Raw genomic sequence first — 26,519 nt, forward strand, 5'->3', positions numbered from 1 at the left:
ATATGGCTCCCCAGGACACAAAACAAAACCACCTACACTTTACTCACTTGAATAAGGAATCTTTATCTCATACTTTTCTCCCAGTGAAAACTGAAGATCTGTTCGTGCAACTCAGCAAAAGGAAAGCAAATGGAGGAAGCTTTGACAGAATTTACCCAAAATTTTGGATCAAGCACCTGAATCCACCAGGTAAGTGAACTGCACCTTGAAAAAGTCTAAAAGCAAATTGCACTGACAGCCACTGAGTGCAGAGCAGGAACTACATGATTTTCAACTACTGAATCTCATTCTTAATATGGGTACACGCTAGTGGAGAAAGTGCTCAATGAGTTGGTGCCATTTGACAGCTCATAAAGGAAACCCTTTATGCACAAATGCACTGATATATATATATATTATCCTTCAGTCTTCCTCCAATCTAGAAAAGCAGAATGATGTAGCTGAACAAACAAAAAACGACTCTAAAAATGTCACATATTTTTACCCCCACTGCTAGTTTGCTTTGTACCTCTCACTAAGACTCTTGTCCAAAGGGTGTGCCTCACATCAAGCCCTGTTAAATTGAGAGAAATGACTCAGTTCAGTGACAATAACAACATTTACTGAGATTTCCCCAAAAGGGAAGGTGCTATCATAACATGTGCCCAAAGCTTGCAGATATATTGATGAAAAGAGCATATGATCAACTGGGGCAACATTAACAGTGTTGAGAGGCACTATATCTTTATAAACGATTTGCAGGTGCATATTCCAATAAACCAAGCCAACAAGGCAGTATCTTGACTCAATTTTACTACTTGAATGGAATACGCAGACAGAAAGATGACAGATGATTTTGGAGAAGAGCAATTAAATCAATATTGAAAAGGAGAATGCTGATCAAAGAACAAAGAATTGCACTGAAATTAATCATCCCAAGGTTGTAAAATCAGTTGTAAACCCTTTGCAGTAAAAGATTAAATGAGAAACTTACTGTTTTAAGTACATTTAAATTCTCAAATAGAGAACTTGATAGTTCCACCGGACTTTAGCCTCTAAGTATATTTACTACAGTTCTAGGCAAGACTAGTTCACAGTAGGCAGTTGGAAAAGTCATAAAAAAAATAATAATAATGTTAAGCCTCATTATGCAAAAGCTTAAATGTACTAAAAAGAAAAAAAAAAAAATCACAAAAAGAACCAAAACTCGTAACGCTAAAACCTGACACACAGATAGCCAAGAATATTGGCCTTTTCAAAGATCCTTGTTTATAGCTATCTATAAGTACACATATATACACATATATACACATATATACAGACACCAGCTATAGCTGGTATAGACCATGCTGCTTAATAATAATCAAATAAATGGTGGCTGTGGTATTTTCATTAGCAAATCTCCAGTATGTGAAATCATGATGTACCGGAAAGAGTATTAAGGATGCATCCAGTATCAGTACGGAGTAGTGATACTGCTCTCAGTCACAATCCACTGCAAATTTCTTACTTTTTTTTTTTTTTTTGCCATGATTATGCCAAAAAGCTCTGGAAGTAATAACTTTTGAAGATGCACTTTTCATTTTTCCAAGGAAGCTTGATTTAGCTATCCTATATTTCTCAGAGATGATATATCTGGTCTCAACAGACCTACGTAGGCACACATGCCTGAAAAGGGCTTTTACTACAGTCTTTGGTGCTGGCCACTGCTATAAGAGGGATAACAAATTAAATAGCTCATTGATCTGTTCCAGCATAGAAAAATCCTTTCTCTGTATTTTTGTATCTGGTACTCCTTAATACCCAAAGGCTTAATTTAACACCCTCAACAATTTCATATGAGGACCTGAAAAAATCCTTTGAAATGAGGACATTCCTGTAAGAGGGCAATGTCTGCCAGAGTCACGCATCGTATTTGATTTCTGAAATGCAAACTTACAGAAATTCTTGTTCGTATTTGGATTAATGGTCAAGGTTTCAAAATTATTTCTAGGGTTGGTTCAGCACCGATGGCCCTAGCACAAATAAAATGCTTTACATCAATACCATGGCATGACCCTTATTTAGTAATATTCACAGTGCATAAATTCAGCTCTTTCAAGTGGGATATTAGAGGAGAATCTTGTATACCGCTTAAATTCCATTTCTATCTTCCAGTTTTAGCAAACTTACACTTCAGTCTCATCTTAGTTCTTTGCATGAGGTAAAAATTAATACAGTTTGTTGTTGCTAATATTTAGTCCTATGTCATCTGCATAAAAATCACTGCTTGGTTAGTGTGCGCTTATTAAGGCAGAGGCTTTATGTGGAAAAATAAAGGACCATGACAAATTTTTAAAGCAGAAGTCCCCAAAGAATGTATGTTGGTAATTGTTTTGGAAAGTTTTCAAGAATCAGGAAAATCTCCAGTTCTAAACAGTAAAAACAATTAGCTAATTAAAGCCACTTGGTCATATCCTTTACCCAGCTATTAGACTGAATGGAGCAGCAGCGGACATGAACAGTTTATCTGGCATTTCCTTTATTGCAAAATTATGCTTGACATAACTGTATTGACCTTAAACGTTGCAAATACAGTTGAAGAAAAACAGCCACTAACTAGTTAACCATCAACAACACTAAAAAAAATAACCCAAACTTATTTTTCGGTAGAATACATACTGGCAGAGATTTTAGTAAATACCATTCTGTGAGGTATAGTATTAATAGTGAATACAATCTCAATTTTAGGAGTCATACACCCAGCTTAAAATGAATCTTGCTCTGATTAATTGTGTATATTTAAGCAGAAAGAGTCTAACCTATGAAAAATCTGAACTCCTCTCCTGACAAAGTCTAAGGTACGTACTGAAAAATCTCAACAGATTAAGTGAGAGAGAACAAATCCTTCTTCAACTGGTACCAATCATCATGGAAAGGATCCATAAGGATCATCACATCCAATTTCTGGCTCCACACAGGACCATCCAGAAATCAGACCATATGACTGAGAATATTGTTTAAATCTTCTTGAATTCCAAGAAGTTCAGTGTTGTGACCACTTCTCCAGGGAGCCTGTTCAAGGGCCTAACCACCCTCTCAGTGATGCAACTTTTTCTTTATGTCCAACCTGAATACAGTAGATGGCCACTAATTATTCATCTGCTTTAGCACAACCTTTATGATCTAAGGTATCGCTTTCTTCAAAACTGTTCCTTACATCACCAGTAATATCACCACTGACAAATCTGTTGTATGTTTTGCTGAACAGTAGTTGGAATATTTAGTCTGAATTAAATGATTCGATTGGGATAGTTTCACCTCTGGTATGACCATGCAGAAATCAATAGAGTAAAACTATAAAAAAAACTTGGTCTGTTGAGCTTATTGATTCAATTTGATACATACAAATCACAAGTAGTATTCTACCCTTGAATACATAGATTCAACATATAACACCTACCGAAACTAATTGATGCACATCTGTTACTAGAATATGGCTCAAAGAATTGTAACTCATTGTCTTATGCAACCATTATCGCCCCTGGTATGTAAACACATCGGTGTCCTGAGCACTAATCTTGGAAATAACCACTGACCCCTTGTTAGATTTCAGCAACGCACTTGGTCTCCTGTGCTTCAGTATAACCCTGGCAAAATCTATGAGCATGGTATCTGCAGCAAAAAGAACAAATCACCGACAGTAAATGCGTATTTTCTTTATAAATAATGTTCACTAATGGTATAAATATATCACATTATACCTGAATCATATCTGAGGTGGAGCTACAGAAAGAACTGAGAATATGCTAAAAATAGCTGACATTTCCAGGTAGGTGCGTTAAGAAAAGGTTTGGGGTTTGCATTCATATTTGTTTGCTTCTAATGCAATAACATAAAGGAGAGCTTTGCAATTTAGAAGGTTTTAACATTCAGTCTTCTACTACATGCTGCTTAGATTATTCTGATGAATTCTAGAGATCATTCCTGACAAAGTAAGCTTCTCTGCAAAGAAACCAAGCATCTTCCATAGCTCAGAGAGACAAAAATCATTTATTCTCCTCTGGGGAAACATGAAATGTCTAAAAATGTGAACTACAAAGAAAGGTACCAGCTAGGCTGCTTGCTATTGTGGTGCAAAGCTAATAACGTGAAGGTATTTTGGGAAGGAATCTTCCTAATACTTCTAGCATATAGAAAACATGCAGGAAATAAAGACAGTCAGAGACCTTCCACTGAGACTGAATGTACACAAGTCTATGGGGTCAAAAAACACGTATCCCAAGGCCCTAAAGGAATTGACTGATACGGTTGCCAAATCACTTTCCATTATATTTGATGGGAAAGATCACTCCCATTATTATGAAAAAGAGAAAAAGGAGGGAGGACTTGGAGAACTACAGACTGGTGAGTCTCACCTCTGTGTCTAAGATAATTGTGGAACATAGCTTCAGGAAGGATCTGTTAAGGCACATGCAAGATAAGGAGGTTATCTGAGACAGCCAGCATGGCTTCACCAAGGGCATATAATGTCTGACCAACCTAGAGGCTTTCTACACTGGAGTGACAGCACTGGTGGATGAAGGAAAGGCAACTTATGTAGTCTACCAGGATTCGTGCAAGGCTTGGCCTTTGGCATGATGCCACATCACATTCTTATCTCTAAACTGGAAAGAGATGGATTTGAAGGCTGGACTATTTGGTGGATACATAATTGGTTGGATGGTCACAACCAAAAGGCTATGGCCCAGTGTCTGTGGTCACCAGTTCCGAGTGTGTCTCCAGGAGTCTGTTTTTGGACTGGTGTTCTTCAGTATTATCAATATCATTTGCTGACAAGACAAAGCTGAGTGGTGCAGTCAGTATAAGAAGGAAGAGATGCCATTTAGAGAGACCTGGACAGGTGTGAAAAGTGAGCCCACGGGAACCCAATGAGATGTAACAAGACTAAATACAAGGTGTTGCATTTGAGTCAGTGCAATCCCAGATACACGTATGGACCAGAAGAAGAAATCACTGAGAAATGCCCTACAGAGAAGGACTTGAGGGTACTGGTGGATAAGAAGTTTGATGCAAGCCAGCTGTCTGTGTTTGCAGCTCAAAAGCCAACTGCATCCTGGGCTGCATCAAAGAAAGCACGGCCAGCAGAGCAAGGGAGGACCTCACTTGCCCTGCTGGTCATGCTTCTTCTGACAGTCAGGTTATAGTTGACTTTCTGGGTTGCAGGAGCACACTGCTGGGTCATGATGAGTTCTTCCATCAATCAACAACCCTAAGTCCTTCTTTTCAGGTTGCTCTCAATCCATTCTCCTTCAAGTCTGTGTTTTGTGCTTCAGATTTCCCAGGCTGAGGAACATGACCTTGCACTTGGTTGTGAACTGCATGAAAGTCTGTCCATATTGAAGAAACTCAGAAAAAACTCTTGATATTGTGCTAAGGAAACAGCAATATTGGTGTAATATTCATTATCATCTCAAGTGTTAAATCTACTTCTCTGGAAGAATTAGAGATAATAAATCTTCAAATCTCAGTGAAAGGTCAGATACCTAAGAATCATTGTTAAATGCAACCATTTTGGTCAGTTTATTTTTACAATACAAGAAATAACAACACCAGGAATAAGTACTTATGCGTACTCCTCACAAGCATATCCTGACACTTCTCACTATATTGCTCTCTGTTCAGAACAGATGCAAATTCTTTCCAGCTTGAGAACAGACCTGCCCAACTTCCCTTTTCCTCCAAACAATATAGATTGGAAGTTACAGTCTCAAGGGGAAGGCACTTGGTGATTTATGGTCCTTGGAATCGCCCATTTATCTCCTATTTGTGTTAATGGGAGCTCCCCCACAGGAATGCAAAGGAGTAGCATATGACCTAGACTATAATATCAGAAGATGCATGAACTGAATACTAGCAATGGAAATAACACAGTTTATGACCTGGTTCTTAGCACTCTGAGCTTTACATTCTCTAAATGCTGCCAGTGCCTAACTGAGCTGAAGTCACATCTAGACAAATATAGAAATCTCACTTAGCCTTACAGCCTACTTCAACATTTACTACAATTGTCCACAATCGTGACTGAACCAAACGCATAGGTTAGTGTCGTGTTTTGCTTTATTAGAACATTACATAGGAGAAACTTTCTCTTCAGAAGACCTGTGGAAGCTGAATTTGTATTTTCTCATGTTCCTTACTTCACTGAACTATATCCCATAACAAAGAGATGCATACTATAAAAAAGGGGATTGTACATTATTTTTTAAGAAATAAAACTGATTGCAGAATTGTTGCTGATTCCTATCTCCAAGAATCTGATAACAAGGAACTGAGTAAGCATTTTTTAAAATTCACTTTAATGAAGTGATGAATGTTGTAAAGAAGAGCACAGAATTCCTTAGTGAGTGTTGAGGAAGTAAATAAGAAAGAAAATATCAACTTCAAACCAAAACAAAAATAACTCTAGAGACGAAAGGAAATTAATTTCAAGAACAACATAATGCCATGCAGGCCTGCTCTTACAGCAAACCATCAAGTTAATTTAATTCCACAAACCCCACTGCTCCAACAAAATGTTGTTTAAATCAATTCACTCTTTCATTATGCTGCTTAAGAGCTCCATGAAGTGATGAGAAATTACTGAGATGGCTTTCATGTATCAGAATCCCCTCAGTTTCACTTCATTTTCTATCCTGACATGCGATTAATGTGCTGCATTTGCATGCTAAAATAGTATATTTAATTGTAAAAGTGGTGGTGTTAAATTACCTTGCAATGAGTTTATTTTAAATGGTTCATTAAAGTTTTTTAAATAGCTTGCTGCATGATTGCATCTCTGCTCTGCTTTGATGTATTACATTTTCAACCAATTGCTGCAACGCAGAAAATCTTTACTTGCTATGCTATTTGCCCTTTCAACAACAGACTCTGAGCTCACAGGACAACATCCTGCCGATTACAGCATTTGAATGGACGTTCAGCCCTCTCAGGAACTGCACGGAGTTTATGGAGATCTACTGTGCATATATGTATCCTATCATTTGGAATGAAAGTTATCTATGATGCTCTCGTGATCCTCCGTCCAGACAGTCAAGTCACTAGAGCAACATGTAATCTTATTAATGTTGCTTGCACATAGCTCTTCCTTCCCTACTTCTGAAAGAAAGATTGAATACATTGAATACATACATCTTGCAGGAAAAATAAGATTCCAAGATTCTTCAGTTTGTCAATTGACAAAGAACTGATTGGGGAGTGTTTTTTTTCCTTTCAGAATGCCATTTATTAAGATTTATGCTTGGTCATGTTTTCTTTTTCTTTTTTTTTTTTTTGAAAGGGAATAATTCAGTTGCAGCTATTCACTACCACTGATATTTTGCAAATTTGTTTCTCTTTAAACGATTCACATACACAGGTATATACAACTATAATCACAGAATCATAGAATCATTTAGATTGGAAAGAACCTCTTCAAATAATCTCACCCAACTCTCCTCTACCTCAAGCACGATCAGTTAAAGTAGGTTGCTTGGGATCCTGTACCATCAGATTTTGAATATCTCAAAGGATGGAGATTCCACAGGCTTTCTAAGTAATTCATGCTTGTGTTTGACCACACATAATGAAAAAAATGCATTTCCATGTGTTCAGATGGAATGCTCTGTTTTTAAACTTCTGCCTGTTGACTCGTTTTGTCACTGAAGCACTGGCACAGGTTGCTTAGAAAGCTGGATGCCCCATCCCTGGAGACATTTGAGGTCAGGCTGGACCAGGCTGTGAACACCTGATCTAGCAGTAGGTGTCCCTGTCCACTGCAGGGGGGTCAGACTGGATGACCTTTAAATATCCCTTCCAATTCAAATGATTCTATGATAACAGCCCTATTTTGAATCCTTGCTGTGTCTTTTTAAGAAATATTTCAGAAATGTGAACAAACAGTTGTCCGTCTTTAGGTCAGCTATACGCTCATGCACTGAAACGTTGCTTTTCTGCAAAGGTGATATAATTCCCTAGGGAAGAATATTGCATTACTAAACCAATCTATGCTATTACATACGTTTTTGCTTCTGCATTTACACATTTTAAAATTAAAAACACCACATAGAAGTGATATACATTTAAACAATCAGTAGTTTCAGTGCTAATATCTGCTCATATTGGTATCGCTGTATACTTCTTCCCTGCCATTTCTTGGTATATGCTGATTAGCACAAGGCAAGTACAGAGAAGAAAGAAAAGCTTCCCTGTTCCGTATCAAAAGTGAAGATTACTGGTAATGGATCAGAGTTATCTTGCAAGACCTGGTGTTACGCTTGAGGCACTCTCTCAGGTCCCATGCATATGTGTATGATCCTCATTCAAGCTACACTCTACTGCTGCGTGTTTTGGATTTGTAAGCAGACAGATCTGTGTACTACTATTTAGCAGATGAAGGAGAATATGAAACTTATGCAAACAAAAAAACTTGTTTGTTAGACTTGTATAATAACAGAGAAAATCTCAGAATTCAAGTTAAACTTTCACTCTGTTTTGTACTCTGGGCTGCAGTAAACACTTCTGTTCTTAAAGCTAACATCAAGAAGAAGTATTTAGACTCCTTTTAACTCATTCTTTGTATTTCACATTTCCTAGATGCACATTTGAAGGCAGACAACAAAAATTACCCTTAGTTTTGCAAATGATGGTTCCAGCTTAAAGTCATGCATAAGCTCTATATAGGTGCTTGAATGAGAAAGCTGAACTACACTATTATTCCTGTGCACAGACACTTATCAGCAAAAAGACATTGTTCCCACATACCGAAAATATCACTGCCTTTTCTTGATATGAATGAATGTACCTAGGCTGGACTGACTGAAGATATATTAAATATTGGTTTGATGTTACTTATTGATTTACAGATACAGATGGCTTATTATCTATTAATTTTGATTTAACTTCAGTGGAAGAGGCAGAGTTTCATTTTCTAGACCCAGAATATATTTCTGGAGTAAAAGAAGTAGATCTAATATCGTTTTATTGGGAATATGGGTTCTTAGCCTACTTGCATAATCTGTATAGCATTTTAATTGCAGTATTTGTGTAGATGTTGAAGTTCTCAATGATGTGCGGTTTCCATGTAAAACCTTTGATTTTACTGAGGGCTGTTTTTGTTAGCATGTATTGTAGAAACTATTTTCAGTGGTTTTTTTTTTCTGTTGGAGAATGAAAAGTTTTAGTTCAAGTCCTCTTAAGCAGGCTGTTTGCTCCTAATGCAAGTAAAGGTGCCACAAATTGGAAATTAAAAATATTAACAAATGTCTAATAAAGTAATTTAACAAAAGGAAAAATACTTTTCTTAACATCCCATCTTCTTTTGACAAAAAATCTTGAAATTATCATATAGGTGTTTTCTTTTTCTCCTTTACTCAAAAGCAGGCACAAGTCTCAGGTTTGTCATCAGTTAATATAGGCTTAGCATTCTAGTAGTCAGAGAAGACAAAGTCCATAGCTACTCACGCTCCAACAAGTGGAGGCTGATGATCTTTTTTCAACATAATTGTCACAGTTCTTGAGACTTTCAGACATACTGAAGTCATCATAAACAGCATGGCATATTTTATAGATTTTTCCATTTGTTTTCAAGTACAGGCTTAGTTGCTTATTTCTGTGATTTCTGGCAAGTGAAGTCTTAAATCGTATACATATACATCATAAATGATTTTTTTTTTTTTTTCCTTGCTGTGGCAGCTCTCAAGTATCACTGTCTGATATGTACATTGTACACCAGTCTTGAGAAATAGTAACCGTGGACAGGCAAAGGTAAGCAGAGAACATTTCTCCTAACGTTTTCCTAATGCTTTCCTGTCTTTCTGAAGACTATAAACCAAAATCCATTTCCCTTAGGTAAAAATAATACCAGACTTCTTTCAGCTCTAGTGCTTAAATTATTTGCTGGGGTCTGATTAGACTGCAAGTCTATAGTTTTCATTCTGTATTCGTAGTTGCTACAGCATCCTTCGCTCTAGCCCATGCCTTGAGAAAAGCCACTAAATGAACTGAGGCAAGTCTCCCTCTCACTGGAACACAAATCACACTGATGCCACATTTTAACTCCTAGTCATGAGAATATCATTTTCAAATTTTTATTTCCTGGTAAAAATAAGCAGTTCACTCTCCATTAAACAGAGCTGGAATTAACCTATAAAATTCTATAGACTGTTTCAATCTAGTTAGGAACGTGTCATAGCATTATACTGATACACAGCTTCAGATACATTCTATTGCTACACTACAGCACTCTCTATTCCACTGGTAATTGGAGGATAAGTTTCCTGGGCAGCTATTTTTTCCCAGTGGAGAGTCACCAATTATGTTATTATAATGGCAGTCATTAGTAGCCCTCAGTCTACAAACTACAGTGAATGCCACAACTTTCTTGCATCCTTCTTTATCATCCTTACATTCAGATCAGTGCAGAACAGGTTAGTTTTAGAAGTTTTGTTTCTTCCCTGAAACTTGGTAGAAGAGCAGCTATCCTCATCTTACATTAGATCTTGAGACCAGGAACAGGTCTACGGACAGCCACAGCTTTCTCACTCCTGCCAGGCAGCTGAGAATATCAGAAATGGTATTTCAGGAATTGAAAAGAAAAAAAAACAAGGGGGGGGGGGAAAGCAGAAAAAAAGCCAAACCGAAAAGAAAACAACTTTTTGTCTAATCTCCTTAAACGACAAAAATTAGAATCAGTAACACAGAAAAGATGGAGCCTCTTTGCTACCTGGCAAAGAAAGAAAGCAAATGCCGAGTTGACAGGAATGCCTTCCCTCCCCAGATACAAACCAGATATCTATCAAAACAAAACCTCCCAAATTTGCTGTCAGCCTCTTCAGCTAGAGCTAGCTAATTTCTCCCCTCCTTCTGTTAACCAGTAACAAACTCACAGATTTCTCTTGTCAGCCCTTCAGCTCTAGAAGACTTACAAAATGGGATCATTCTGTTCCCACAGCCCACTCTGCCCCTTGAGCCTTTTCACAGAGAGTCCTGGCTGCTCTTTTTTATCTCTTGCAAATGATGGGCTCCCAGGGCCTACTCCCACCAGCACCATTCCTCTGCCTCCACAATCTCTCCCCAGCTCCATACAACTCAACAGCCATTCCAGCATTTTCACAGACTAAATTCCTGCCACATGAGATGTTCCTTCCTTCCTCATTCTTCCCACCTGGGGAGGTGAACTAATTGCAGCACAGCTGCAGCTGAACAGCATTCCTTAACAAAAAAGATCTATTTTGCAAGATAAGTTGTTTTAATAATACAGCCAAAGCTGTCACAAACATTTCTTCTTGCTTTAGCAGGCAGACAGTGTCTGGGACTCTGGCATTTGTCAGTACAGCCACAGAGTCAGGGTGATTTATTAAAAAAAAACAAAACGCAGCATATCCTCAGTTCAGCTGGTCAGCTGTTCCTGTTCCCTCTCCCCTTGCTGCTCACACCTTGTTGGGGCACTAAGTCAGAAAAATGAGCATTTCTAAGGAACAATAACTATTACGTAATTCTAAGTCTCATTTCATGGTACTAATATCAAGACTTGACAAATGGTAGGCAGTGAGATCATCAGTAACTGTTAGGGATATAGCACAGAGCTGTTCTTCCCATTAATTCACTGATATGACAACAGTGCTTCAAATTATAACAGGAATGTCACTGTAACTATCAGTATCAAAGTACAGTACCAAAGTAAATAGGCCATGGCACCTTTTACACATATTTGTGGTTCTCTAAAGAATCACCACTCAGCAAAAGGCTTGTCTGGACAGCTTTACAAGGCACCAGAAGCATTCTCTTGAAGTTCACAGTCAGATTCATGACAGCATCTATGAATAGTTTAGTCAGGTTCAATTTGGCTCAGTAAAGTTTCTGCACACATTCAGTGTTTGTCAAATGAGAAGCAAAACCCCGTGAAGTGGAAACACTTTCACTTTCTGAAGTATGTGGAATTACATTTCTAAGATATCCTTGGAAGCAAACTTTAGCCCTCTATCTTAAGGAGATGAGAGGAGTAATCTGCTTGTTCAGATTTGGAGTGAAAATTAAGATACTGCTGAAATATATATAGAAAAATAGAGAGGTATGGTTCACTGCTCCCATCTCAGCTGACTCAAGCTGCATTTTGTAGAGGCTTTTGGTACAGAAAATCCTAGACTATAGGGTTTATGTTTTGTAATACTGAAGCCATTCAGTATTCCGAAGTTTTTCCCTGTAAATGTAAACTAAAATGTAAATTTTTTTTCCCAATACACAAACATTTAACAACAGAATTAATTTTCCCCAATTAAATTAATTGGGGCTCCATTAAAGTCAAGCTGCTCTGTCTGTGTTACATGTGCTCAGCTACTTAAACATGTCTTTCACATTTTGTGTCATCTAAGATACAGATGATGTGGAACCTACGGTACACCACTGCCACCAGTGACTTGAGCAATGATACACAAATAATTTCATATACTTGCAAGATACAAATCACTTCCTGGTTTGAAGAATTCCTTGTATTTTTATTATTATTATTTTTTTTAACTTTCTGCGTCATATCCCCACAACACAAGAAATAGACAAAATCGCACTTGCGTCAAACACTTATCTTCATGCAATGAAAGAAGGAAAGGGGGGAGAAGGATGCAGAGAATGAACCATATGGCTTACGTACGAGGGTGGCACTGAGAATGACAGCTGCTAACTACATTCTCAGGATGGTTACTATTTTTTGCTGCAAAAAGACAGCCCCGCAACTGAGAATGGAGGCAAATAGGAAGCATGAGGTTTTCCTGCCCACCAACTAATAACAGCAGCTTCCTCTCCAGGTCATGTACAGGGACACAAATCAAATGAAGGGAGGCTTTCCTAGGATGAAAGATTTCTATCATCTGGGATTTAGCTGGTAGGCTGTAAAGTGCTTTCAGATCCTTTAGATCTATATACATGAAGGTGGATATCAGTAAAGTTGAACTGCACAAACACCATCAAGAGCATAGATAAGTCACAAAGCTGATGAGTTTAGGAGGAACCTTTCATATTGGAGTCTATGAATTAGAGACAGGAAGAAAAGATATTTAAAAAGCAAAAGAAAGTTAAGGCAGAGGGAGGAAGTGAGGACAGGGAGTTTGTATTTTTCACTTAGTATTTTATACCTTGGAAGTTCAAACATATGAATTTCATTTAATATGGAACTTCAGTACATAGTACCAAAGGGAGTGATATGAGGCATCATCCAATGCAAACACAAGCTTTACAGAAGGCAGTAAGAACACATCATCAACTTTTTGTCTTGTTCAACTAAAAGTAGATTGCATTCGTATCTGATTAACAACATAATTTAGGTTAACGTAACAGAAGAAGTGATATTTTCCCCTGGGTTATCATTTTGGTTCCGATGTCTCTTTTGTGACTACATATATTATAGCTGTAACCATGTGATATTACTTAAAGATATTGTAGTTATAACAGGAGACAAAAGGATTTTTATTTTTTTAAACTCTACCGTGGCCCACATCAGCGTAAGATCTTCCTTGCTTTTACCCAAGTGTGCCTGTGCTTTGATTATATCTCTGAAATGGAAGAGCTATCCCTGAGAAACTTCCAAGAATAAGACAGACAAGCCTTGTGATTGTGTGTAGCAGAAGAAAAGTCCCTTATATAAAATCAGATCTTACCTTTATTAAGAATAACAGATAATACTAGAACACCGATGGACATATCTATTAGGCAGCTACTAAAATACCAAAATCACCTTGTAGTTTGCTGAACAGGCAAGAGATTAATTTCCTGGACCTACTTGTTCAAGATACACCAGGAGGAGACTCCCCTGGGTGAAAGGTTCAGACTCTGCTACTCTTTTAGTCCTGCACAAATCTTTCTAGGGCAGTGATGAGACAGACCACTATATTTCATAAAAAACAGCTTAAAGAGTTGAGGTTTACTGAAATCAGATGGAAACGCCAGCAGCAGAACAACTCTGAAAGTCATCTTTAGTGATAGACAACATCACAGTAAATGACAATACATGTTCGTTGGAGTCAGGCATCCATCTGTTCATTATGAAAAACTCTTCTCGTGAATGAGTGTTTTTTGGCATTTCCACAAATAAATTTGTGGCCTGCTCTCTTCCTTTTCTCATATAGAAAGTTTAGGTAGTGGTTAGCTGTCACTTCTGTGATGCTATGTGATGTGTTATGTTATACCACCCACAAGATGATGTAAGAACCTGAAAAGTCACCACAAGGAAAAGAAAGTGAGAAAGGCAGAGTCAAAGCATAATTTTAAAGAACATACTTCTCCTCTCTGAGTGATACTGGTGATGATCCACGTCTTTGCTACACAGCCAGCTTAGAAGATTTGATCATTTATGGTATTCCTTTTGAAAAATCTGATCTGCATCCTGAGCTGCCTTATCTGGAGCTAGAAAAATCCTAACTGCAATAACCAGACCTGACAATACTCAAGAGCAACACTGCTGACAATCAGAACTTAACAAATCCTCAGCTTCTATATCCAGTAATTCTGCTGCCTGGTATCCACTGCTGGTTGTATAGCACTTGGCACCTTGCACACTCAGTGCAGTGGAGGTGATCCCCAAATCAACCCCGGCACTAAAGCCAGACTTTCAACTGCTGCACGTATTTCTCTGTATGTCTCTCTGTCTGTCTCAGTTCCTTCACACAGATTGATGTGGAAATGCTATTCCTAGAACTGCTTCTAAAAATAAGGCTTTGTGTAATATTACAGGTCCTGTGTATTACATGGCTAGTGCCAAGCTCAGGCAATTTCTTCCTCACAATTACAGCAGTTTCTGTCTTCCAAGTGTCACCTAGAGATGCTGCAGAGGTGACACAGAGCACAACACTCTTATCAACAGCATTGCAACTATGTGATATATCTGACCTATGTAATATGTAAAGCTGTGCTCAGAGAACATAAATCACATAGAGAAATGCAGACTGCATTTATCTGTTATCCTCCTAGGACTATGAGGCCCTACACCACAACACAATTTTTACTTTACATATCTGATTTTCACAGAGGATGGCAAAGACTGAGACATGACACTTACCCCAGAACGAAGATTCTGGAACAGAGATAATCATATGGAGCTTGCCGTTGATCTGGAGATATTGCCAAAGTCTCTCTGACTTAGACAAAACCTTGCCCGTTTTGCCAATTGTAGCAATCTCTGTGAAGTAAAAGCTCACCTTTCAAATCCTAGGAGGAGAGAAGCAAGGAAATAAAATCATTTCTCATTGGTTATTAGATTAAAGTAGTGTACAGCTGCCACTAACTGGAATTAAACTAGCTTTCTAAAAGAACTAGAGTTAGAAGCCTGCGCTTTCATCAAAATTTTGTTAAGTCATGCACCCATAAAAGCAGCAATGGATTTGCTTTCTCTGATATATGGACTCTTGGATAATTAGCACAGCCCTGGATAATTAGCTTAGCTTGCAGAAAAACATGATCTATTGATGATTTGTGTATACATAAATGCCTTAATTGACATATTTCTCTTGCATTCAGGTTTCACACGGAAATATAACGCAATGCCTTTTGTGGTTTCTACTTCTGGAATGTCTGCCCTCCTGAGCATTAAAAACTAACACTGAAAAAACCTCCAGTCTAGCTCTGCAAAACAGCACAAGCTCTTTGTAGAGTAAATTACCATGTGGCCTTTTGATATACAGTATACTTTAACCCAAAGAATTTGTATGTTAAAAATGAATAATGGGCGAAAATAAGATAATTTCTCTTTACTGACAGGAAGGCATTAGCCACTAGCATGTATAGCTATTTTCAGTACAGAAATTTGCCCCTTAAAGTAAGGGTAATTGCAAAAACAGCTCACCAGAAGGGAAAACACGTCCCAAAACTTCACATCTGATTGATGTGCTTGACAAGTGGGAAATAAAATTAGGATCTACTCAGAATGACTTGGAATAATTGATTTGGTTTATGACTGACCAAAATATGCAAAAATGGAACATTCTTTCATAGTGTCACTGTAACGATTCATACTCCTGAGAAAACATGAAAGGGAAAACATGGCTATTAGAGTTTTGTTATGAAAATGGCTAATTATAGATTCTGAGTAGGATATTTGGAATAGCACAACATCCAACAGGCTCTGTGCAGTGCATATCAAATACACACAGTGCCAGTGAATAGCAGATCTAATTGTATATGGATTTTTACCGAAGCCTCTGACTTCAAACTCTTCAGCCATTGTGGCTACAAATGACACAACTGAAATGCTTGATTTCCTCTCCTACACTTCTCCAAGGCAGCTGAAACCAAATGACATGCTTGATTTGAAAATTTTTAGGCTCTGTGCCTAGAGGAAGATTGCAATCAGCAAAAGGTCCTTAACTCCATGGTTCACATCTTGTAAGTTAAAAAGCAAAATTAGTTGACTGGCAAAACCAGACAGGGCTGACCCTAGTGTGTGTATACTCAGCCGAGGATTTCATGCACTCAGCAGGGCATGAACACTGCTTCCCTGGCATGGCATATAAGTTACTTCAAGCTTTCTCAAGAGGGACTAGATAAGATAGGGAACAGTCCAGGGAATGCCTACACAATGCTCACTGTGTACAAAGATTCAACTCTACAAGCACAAACCAGCCTGAAGAGGAACATAATTAACCTCTTAGCATCAAGGCTTAGTGACAGCAAGCAGCACGGTTTGAAGGCATTGTTGGTCTCAGAGGAATATCGTGTTTCTTGCAGTAAAAATGCAGCACAAGAATCAGAAAGTGTGAATACCTGAGTGTAGTCAGTAATTTAAAATGCTGCTTTGGGGCCTGGAGCAATTCATTAGCTGCAGCCCAAAACCTTCCCAGTAAGTCTCAGGAACAAATGAATGATTTCATATTATAAAAGCTTGTTACAATAAGTGGGCATTTTAAGTGCCAGGAAAGCCTTACAGCAAAATCCTGTAAGGACATGCAATTCCTATGAATTGCTGTTATGACCATTTCTGCATGTACTCAGTTGCTTAACACTATATTGTATGCTTATTTTCTCAGCATGAGATCTCAATTTTCTGCAGGAGCATTTGCTTAATTATGTAAAGTAAGAGTTAGAGAAATACAGAAATATTGTTAGGATATGTTTAAAGTGATAAAACACGGGGAAAAATTACAATCTCTTTAAGTCTTAAGAGTGAAATTTATTCTGCAAGACAAAAAGGTAGAGCTTTGGAAGTCCTCTCCTAACTTCCTGCCAGGAGTAGCTTGGGCAAAAAGAATGCTGTGAACTGTTTTTTTTTGTGGAAGCTTTAGGATTAATAATTTATTCAGTATAAGCTTTTGGATAGAATCAGATCTAGTGAAATATCATACTGCTCCAGAAGAATGCTTTGTTTTTTGTTCCAATTAACTGAAAAAAAAAAAAAAAAAAAATCAATAAACAGCTATTTTTGATACATTGTCTTTTACTAGGAACTTGCCAGGTGTTCATTAAATAACAGTTTTATTTATTTATTACCCTTGACAGGTTAAAAATTAGTTCCTCTGAAGAAACCTTAAATCTGGGATTATAAACATGAGCAGCATAAGCCAATTATTCCCTTAGAAAGCTCAGACAACTTGCATACAGAATTGAAGAATGTTGGAAAAGATGAGAGATTTTGGTATAGACTCACAAATGCCACTCTTTACTTTGGCATAACAGCGAGCCATTTTGTTGGAGTTCTCGTAAATAAAAATTGGAAAGGATCGAGCTGCGAGTCAACAAGAAATGCAAGTTCTTCAAACAGGTCACCACATTTTCTCTTTCCAAGTTTTAGTACATTTGAATCTGAAGCATCTGTCCCTTATCTGGTAAAGATACGGTAAGACTCTTCACAAAAAAGAAATTCCTCCGATAAAATGTTTTGGCTCTTCACTGCTTTGGGTTTAGTTGTGTTTTCAAATAGATCCTCAGAAGGATTTATATCCTTTCCCCAGCCTGCATCTCTAATCTCCTAAATCCAATACAGACATTTAAAATCTGGGTCAGTATCTCATCTTTTTGGAGTGTGCAGCAAAGGAATACAGGACTTGCCCCAGCACCTGGTCTTTGCTGTACTGGGTCCAGAGGAAACAAACCGAGGAAGAACAAAGTGAATCAGCAGCTCTGTCCCTGCCTTTTCCTGTGCCATCTGCTGCCAAAGGGCAGTCTAACCTTAAGGCATTCTCTCCCCTTCCCCTTTATGCTTCTGATGGCCCGTGCTCAGGCTGGGCATCCAGCTCCCAGATGGCCAGCTTCCCCTAAGCACTGAACAAGATTCCTGTTTGCCTCATTGGATTCCCTGGTGGCAACAGGATGGCTAGAAGTCAGTCAGTCCTTCCACTTTTCCCACTGAATACCACAATAATTTAAATTTTTCATGCATTAAAAGAAATTGCCCTTTATAAGGAGAACTAAGAAATAAAGTAACTTATCATTTCTACTGGCACATCTAAGTTTCATCTTGTTACTTGCTCTCTGAGGAGAGTGAAATACCTGTGTGTTCAAAGGGCTTAAGTTACTATCTGCTTAATAAAAGTATAGTCATGGAGCAGAGGCTTTTCTGAGTGTTGTTAACACTCTGATCCAGAAAGGCAGGAGTTTAACTTTACACATGTACATGGTTTGTTTTGTGGCCTGAACTGACCTTCTCTAAATGTGCTGATGCGCTTTTCTGGCTTGCAGTGTAAATCCCTGATTGAACAGCTGTGGCAGTCTATTTTATCAGATGAAGGAAAAGATTCTTGAAGAATTTAGTTATGTATAAAACCAACTGACATTCAGAGGAAAAAAAAAAAACTTGCCACAAATAATTCACTGTGCAGATGTCAGGCACTGTGCTCTAATCTCAACATCTATTCACACTCAGCAGATTAACGATTTTTACTAGATCACTATTCTTTCTACAAGACAGAAAAAGTATTCTACAAACTATGCTAATCTTTCACCTTAATTAAACCACTAGAACAGTAAGTGTTCACTCTGAGCTTTTCTTAAAGAGAATTGTTGAAAGAACTTGCATCATGTTTCCTCTGGGATTTAGAGTACCGTGAAGTGATCTTTTGGAGCAGTTTCTTATTAAACATCTTTGCTCTCAGAGACAAATACATCCAGGTACTTGATAAAAGATAGACATGTTGCCCAAAAGGACTCATTCTGCTCACAAGGAAGAGAGCAAAACTGGCTCAAATAGCAACAGGATCTGTTAAGGAGTTGCACAAGAAATTTGAAAGCTTGTTTCCAATCATGTGGCTGTTGGTTTTATTAAATGGTGCCATGAAGCCAATAGACTTCAGCTGGGTGGTTGGTTTTGTTCATATAAAATAAGTTGAATTTTTTGGACAATTTGATTAAAAACTCTTCATAGTTATGCAGAAATAAGTGGATACCAGTACATTTTCTTTGAAAAATGAGGGCATAAGAAACAGTAGGAGCACAGCAAGAAGATTAGAAAAACTTAAGTGGACTATTAAATAGTTAATTAGAGTCAAATGAGCACTTTTGGCTTGCATAACTGGAGGCATTATGCCACTGAACAGGAGTGTGCATGGAATATCTCATTAGCTCCTGAGAATCCCAGCGCTGGAAAGTTATTGACAAATACATTAAAAGGCTCAAAAAAATTACTGGAGGTCAGGGATCAACTTTACAGAGTAGATAGATGTACACAAAAACCACACGAATGCGTTGGCTAAACTAAACTTTAAAAAATTAACTAAAATAGAGATGTTAACAGTCTTAGCAGTTAGGAATGAAGTTCAACTACCTAATTTTGCATACAGTGGTGAAATCAAGATTTCCATTTAAACTCATGTGTTCTCCCTCTTTTCAGTTTTGTTTTCATAATTGTAGTTAAGTAGTCCTTTTATCCTCAGCAAAATCAGGAGCCTTTTAATTGCAAATCCACAAATGAGCATTGCCTCTGAATGTCTGAGCTAGACAAATCAGAGTAATTCTCTCCTATGAAGAAAGGCTGAGTGAACTGGGTCTGTTCAGTCTCGAGAAAAGAAGACTGAGAGGGGACCTGATCCAGGTCTATAAGAATCTAAGGTGTAGGGGGCAGAATGGCGAGGCTGGACTCTTTTCAGTGGTGGGTGGAGACAGGACAAGGGGGAAATGGCCAGAAACTGCAGCATAGGAAGTTCCGCACAAATGTGCGCAAGAACTTCTTTACAGTGAGGTGACAGAGCACTGGAACAGGCTGCCCAGGGAGGTGGAGGAGTCTCCTTCTCTGGAGATGTTCCAGACCTGCCTGGATGCCTACCTGTGCAACCTGCTGTAGGGAACCTGCTTTGGCAGAGGGGTTGGACTCGATCTCTGGAGGTCCCTTCCAACCCCTACAATTCTGTGATTCATGATTATTTATTTTATTCTTGAAGTAGAGCAGCGTATTAAAACTAAATCTAGCCTCTACATTTTCTACGGATGTCAGATCTACAAAACATGTAATAACCACCTTTGGAAGAACATTCCAAGTATAAAAAAACAAAAAGAATAATTCATCTAAAAATTTCCAGCCTCAACCAAAGCATTTCATTACTTAGGGCAGAAAGCTCCACAGTATTCATTATTACCTCCCATGCACATACACACTAACCATAAGTTCAGTTCTAAAGTTCGCTCTTCAACAAAGTAAGCTGAATGCATGCTTAGGCTTGTATTACAAGGAATATTTTCAGCAACTCTTTAAGAGCTGCTCTTTCCAGACTATTAATGGAACAGCACTGCTGACAGAACAAAGGTGAACTCCCCTACTAAGAAGTCCAGGAATTAGAATAGCCCTTCCAGCCACAGAATCTCAGAGACATTTGTCTTCCAACTGGTTACCTCCTAGAGGCCAGCCTTGCTTTCTATTGTCACTGCTGCCAGAACAGTCTATAATGTATTATTATTATTATCTTGATTATGGACATATTTAGGTTTGACCATGTTGAAAAAAATCTCATATTTGCCAGTCCCTATCTTACCAAGCCATCCATATCTTCGAATTTGAGATCTGCAGTGTTACCTATACACTTTATCAATCATCACCTCTTCCTTGAGGAGATTGTCCACATTGACAAATCACATATGAGCAAAAAACTGAACTGAGAACCCTGCCAGAAGCTCACTTTATTTGCAGTTACTAAGGAGCATTTTATGTACATCTACAGTTTTTAAACCATCTGATTTTCCTCTTCAAATGCCCATTCAGACCTCTTCCACACATCTACCAAACTCTCCTCTTAAATGCACCTACAGCATAGCTTCATTAATTCTTCGGGGTAAAGAAAACAGGATTGCAAAGCAGATAGCATAACAGAAGGCAAACACCATTCACCTATGCTTCACAGGCACCTTGATTTAACATTACTCAATGAATGCTGAGCAGAACTCTGGAAATCCCTTCTGTTGTTCACTACAAACTTTCCATCAGCCAGATTGCAAATAATGGTCTCCAATTCAGATGCACTGAGAGCACTGCTCGCTATATTTTCAGTTCTTATTCATCAGGATTTCAGTAATAATGAAGGGGTAAACTGAGCAAGGCTTGCATTATGATCTGGCGTTGCCAGTCTAACACTTTTCACCAGCAATAAATTAGCTTATAACCATCAACAATAGTGTCTCATTAAATATAAGAAGTCATAACACAATACCGTTTGGTATTACATTCTAACAGCATAGCAGATTACAATAATAAAATGACAAAAATACAATTTCTAGGGTTCAAGCACGAGGAAAGCATTGATTGAACATAATACACACAGCAACACACAGTGCAAGGTTCTTTAAAAAAAAAAAAAAAAAGATGAGCTAAAAACATTTAAAAGGCTTTACACACAAAATACCCCATCAGGGTGGGTTCTCTGAATCAAGATTCAAAACATTACCACAAAAGAATGGGATTCATTACTATGGCTATTGTCAAGATGACTTCTCACGCAGCCCTCCAATTGAGTTTAACCTTGGGAGCTAATCCTCCCACAAGCTAGTTTGTGCTATTTGTGAGGCACAACCTCACTGGTAAGTCCAGCAAAGTGACCTAATGTTCTGTATACACATTTCCTCATTCCATGTTTTTCCTCAGTATGAAAACTTTTTCTGTATTAAGCCGTAAAGTAATGCTAGCAAATCCATACAGATAGAAAGAACATTCCTTATTTATAGACTTACATTGTAACCTTTCTTCATAACCTAGCTCTAAGGAATAAGGAATGAACCCCATATCAATGATAGTTCTTTTCTTATAGGATGAATCTGGTCTGTATTAAGGCTTACAGCAGAAGACTCATTTTCTCTCTTTATATGAAGTTCTCAGTCTTCGCAGCTTTCAGTTCTCTGGTGTATTATTGCTCTTGCCTTTGTGTTCATAACTGCATGCAGCTTGTGGGCTTACAGGGACAGAAGAGGACAGCACAGTCATTCAAGGTTTCAGTTCTCCTACCTGCATTAATAATGTGTGAAAACACCAGCACTGAACCTTAACCATAAGTGTGAAGTATATAGCTTTCTGCACACCTTAGGGAAGAGATACAGTGTTCTTGTAAGAGCTCAACTATGTGCATAAATCACAGCACAGAAACATTTTTTCTGGAGAAATTATTGTAGAGACTCAAAGACAAAGGGAAATTTCTCTTGTACCCTAAACAACTCTGAGCTGTGTGCGCGATGAATTCCACAAAAGGTGAAATGCTTTCTTTCAGTGTTGTTTAATCTTCTCTAAACAAGGAATGGTGTAATGTGTGCAGCCTAATTGCAACAATTTTCAAATCCAGTTATAAACCAATTATGAAATCATCATATCTAACCTGAGACAGGTACATAGGAAAAGACAATAAATGCAAAAGTACACTTTTCCAAGACTATAAAACAAAAAGCATCTAGACAGACTGAGTGGTATATATGCAGAAAGAACATTATAGATGTGACATTACTTTGACAAAAGTCCTCAATTTCTGCACCGCTCAGCAGAGGATTTCTTGCTTTATAATACCATACTGCAGGTCCCTCCTTTCTTCGCCAAGGACTCAGCCCTTCAAGGGTTTTGCATAACCTATTTGCAGGAGTAAGGCAGGGGCTGGGCTCAGTGCCCATTTGCAGTAATTCCCATCTCCTGAGGCTGGGAAATGAAGTACTCAACAGTGATGGTTTTGATAGTAGCCTAGGAACTAAACTTTAGTGACTGCCCAGGGAGCTCACATCACTCATTTCAGACAGATGGTCATACAGTTGTCAAAATGCAATTCTCTCCTAACTGAGTAGGACTAGGTTTGAAATGGTGAAGGTCACAGATTCTCTTAATTTATATTATTTGAGCTCTGAGCATGCAAGTGATTCACTGTTGTAACTAGTATCTACATCCTTGCATCAAACAAAGGCTGGAGTAATATTGATTCAGGTTACAAATCTTATCAGCAAGTAAACAAATGCATTGTTTGTGAAAGGCAATTCACAAGAGAAAAAGTTCTGTTTAAAAGGCTTAGCCACACAGTCACACTCTTATTTCAGGTCAGAATTACATTTCTGATTTGTCAGCACAGCAAGCTCATTCATTTTGGTAATTATAAATCAAGCTGTACTCTTCCGTTGTCATTACCAGGCATCATCCACCACAAAGGATGCAGGATCATAACCCAATTGACAATTTAAGTTTTGATTTGTGAGGCTCAGGGGAATCCAGCTTGCTTTTCTGCATTGATATTGATTCTGAAGTGCTGACAGTAATAAAGTTTGGTTTTGTCAGTGGATTGCAGCATACAAGATTTGGAAGACACAAGGAGCAGAGAGCACAGTATCAAGATGCCAAAAATACACTGAGCTAGGTTTTTTTTTTTTAATTTATCTACCTGTAATTGTAACCAAGGGCAACCTGAGTCCTTAGTGGACCTCTTTTGAACTTCCTCCATTGCTTATGTAGTCATGAGAAGTGATCCAAGCTGCCTGCCTGGGAGAAAGTGCAGGGAGAGTATCTGTGCCTCCCTCCAGCTGGTACAAGACAAATTTCAAGCTAAGACATCCTTTTTATCTTTTAATACTTTCTAAGTTTGTGCACCCCTAATTTTGTGGTGTACCAAACATACCCAAAACACAGGGACTTGAGTAACAACACAGTTCCATCATCTTCTCATTCAAGAAGTATTTACTGCAGCATACATTTTTTTCCCTTTCAATTATCCCAGCAGAATTATGGAATATGCAGGAATGAATACCAAATAAAGCAATGAAGGAAATACTGAAACAGCACTAGTCTGGGCTGGGAGAATTGAGTGCTGTTCTTTTCCTCTTATGTATTTTAAGCAGCACTTAAGATCTACATGAGTGTACCAGATTCCCCAGGTAGCAAGCCAAGTGATCTAAGCCCTGTAATAGGAAGCCACACAGCTGCACCAGCATGGCATTGTGCCCAAGCCAATAAGCATCACTAGATAACTAACAGAGCTATATTACTTCAGGATCCCAATGTAGTTTCACTCTCATATCCACATAGGAGCAGCCTGCCCTCCTGAAGAGAAAAACAAAGGAGTAATATATTCAAATCATTCGCTCATTCTTTAAAGTTAATGAGGGCTTGTGTGCCATCAACCAGTGCCAACTCATTTGCTTCACAAATGACATTCAGCCTACGGTTTTCCTGCTCCACCTAGCCCATACCCACCTTTAATGCTGTTGAATTGGTCACCAAGACTCCTGCTTGAGCAAAGCCAAATCTCAAGGAGTTGACAGCTGCTTTCTACTCTTCGTTGCTTAGGAACAATTATTTAAATAGGTATTTCAGGAAATACCTAGCAGTTCTCCAGAATCTGTGAGGAATTAGGAAATTAAATCAATTAGAATACATTTTCTGAACCCAGAAGCATTAAGCCCAAGCATGACTACTTATGATTTCTATCAATAAATCACAATAATCAGATTTCTCAAGTCATAGCACAGCTTCCATTGTGCATTACTGCAATAAAAGGGACACCATAAAAAAAAAGCAATAAACAAAATTAAAGCTTGAACACAGACACTCAGAAGATGAGGTCACAGCTTTTTCCTGTACAATTAGTGTGATCACCACTCTGCTGCTCACACACTTCTTGCTTTATCTAGCAGAAATGGCCGCAAGTGACTTACAGAAACTTGTTAAAGTTCCCCTGGTGGGCAGACCTTCTCAAGACTATTTCTGCTACGGAAGATGAGAGCATCACAGCTGTGCTTCAAGCTCCACCTTAGTGGAGTTTGGGGTAGGGAGCAGTTTCACTCATGTTACACCAGTGTCTCCATTTACAAAACAACTCCAGATGTATTTAACTGAAATTATATGTGCCACTTGGGAGAAGAAGGGACCAGTGTGGTCTGGTAGGTTCAGCTACAGAAGCATGAGAAAAAAGGAAAGAACTTGCACAACACTAAGTAATCTTAATAGGCCTGCTCAGTGATAAATCATTAAAAAGGGATCCCTGTACACCCTGCTGGCACTGCTTTATACAGGCTCATTGCCTCACTTCCATGCAAGTGGAATAAGATAGTAATGCCTGCAATAAGAGATTATTAATATCGGTTGAATTTTCTGTTAGTCATTGCTCTTGGGTGTGCTGTCATGGCTCTTGCCCTGAAATATCCTGTAGGGATTATCTTGTTCAGTTATGATTGTGGAAAATCAAATCCATTGCAAATCTTTTTAGAAACAGGCATTTTCTACTGGTAAAGACACTAGAGCCCTCCCCTAAGGAAATGAACTTGGAAATAGCAATATATTAAGAGTTGAAGCCTGAAGTCCCATGAAACCTGCATAACAGGATTTTTCATATTCTTCTAACAGTTCAGCTTTGGCCTTTTGCCAGAGGGACTGTCTAACATTTGGCTTATGTTGGGGTGTTTTTTTTTTTTTTTTAAATAATGGAATAAGATCTGGCTAGGAAAGCTTATGGCCTCAACATGTCTGAAGAGATGTAATTTTTCAAGTTCTATATTTTGGGTTCTTTCTTTGTCACTATTAAAGCAGTCTGTTCTGACACACCACTGGTATTTTAGTCTCCTGTTCACCAATAATAAATGTAAAAAAAAAACTAGGGGAAGAATCCTAATATTCACCACAGAAGTATTTAGTCTGTTGAATATATACTCCTAATAGACATGCTTTTGATTTCATTTTTGTTTTACTCATGTAGTTACCCAGAGACACTTCAGACCTGGAAGAGACTTGGAGAGGTAGAACTGGAACCTCCACAGAAGGCACCAAGCGTTATTTGGGATGACTATATGCTAAGCATACACAAACTAACACAAGAACTTACAGTGAAATAAACTCTGAAATAAAAACAAGCAACAGTAATATCCTTACAATAGTCACATACTGATGGCTTTGCTAATTCATAGCCTTATGGATAGGGTAACAGCATATGGAAGTTCACGAGTGCAGTTACTATAGCTGACTAATATTTTCATGTAGTAACATTTCAGTTTAAAAATATATATCTTTTTTAGAAGCTGCCCCTGCAAGACTCGCAGTAGATATGTAATTAACAGCAGCTGCATGGGCTTCTAAAGATGACCTGCCTCCTACCTGCTAGTTTCCAATCACA

At 38.2% G+C, this 26,519-nt stretch overlaps 1 protein-coding gene across 1 annotated transcript in view; it reads right to left on the reverse strand.

Moving 5' to 3' along the window:
- The window catches only part of RAG2 (recombination activating 2), a 126,305-nt gene that overhangs the window by 98,063 nt on the left and 1,723 nt on the right, over positions 1-26,519 (reverse strand). Inside the window, exons 2-3 of the mRNA XM_042814621.1 lie at positions 24,608-24,752; positions 15,044-15,192 (exon numbers count right to left, since the gene is read on the reverse strand). The gene's annotated coding sequence lies outside the window, so the exon portion shown is untranslated. The remainder of the gene's footprint in view (positions 1-15,043; positions 15,193-24,607; positions 24,753-26,519) is intronic.

This window comes from Centrocercus urophasianus, unplaced genomic scaffold, assembly GCF_019232065.1.
Source record: "Centrocercus urophasianus isolate 14NV4802_14NV808 unplaced genomic scaffold, USGS_Curo_1.0 seq_14, whole genome shotgun sequence".
In the NCBI taxonomy this organism is placed as follows: Eukaryota; Metazoa; Chordata; class Aves; order Galliformes; family Phasianidae; genus Centrocercus; species Centrocercus urophasianus.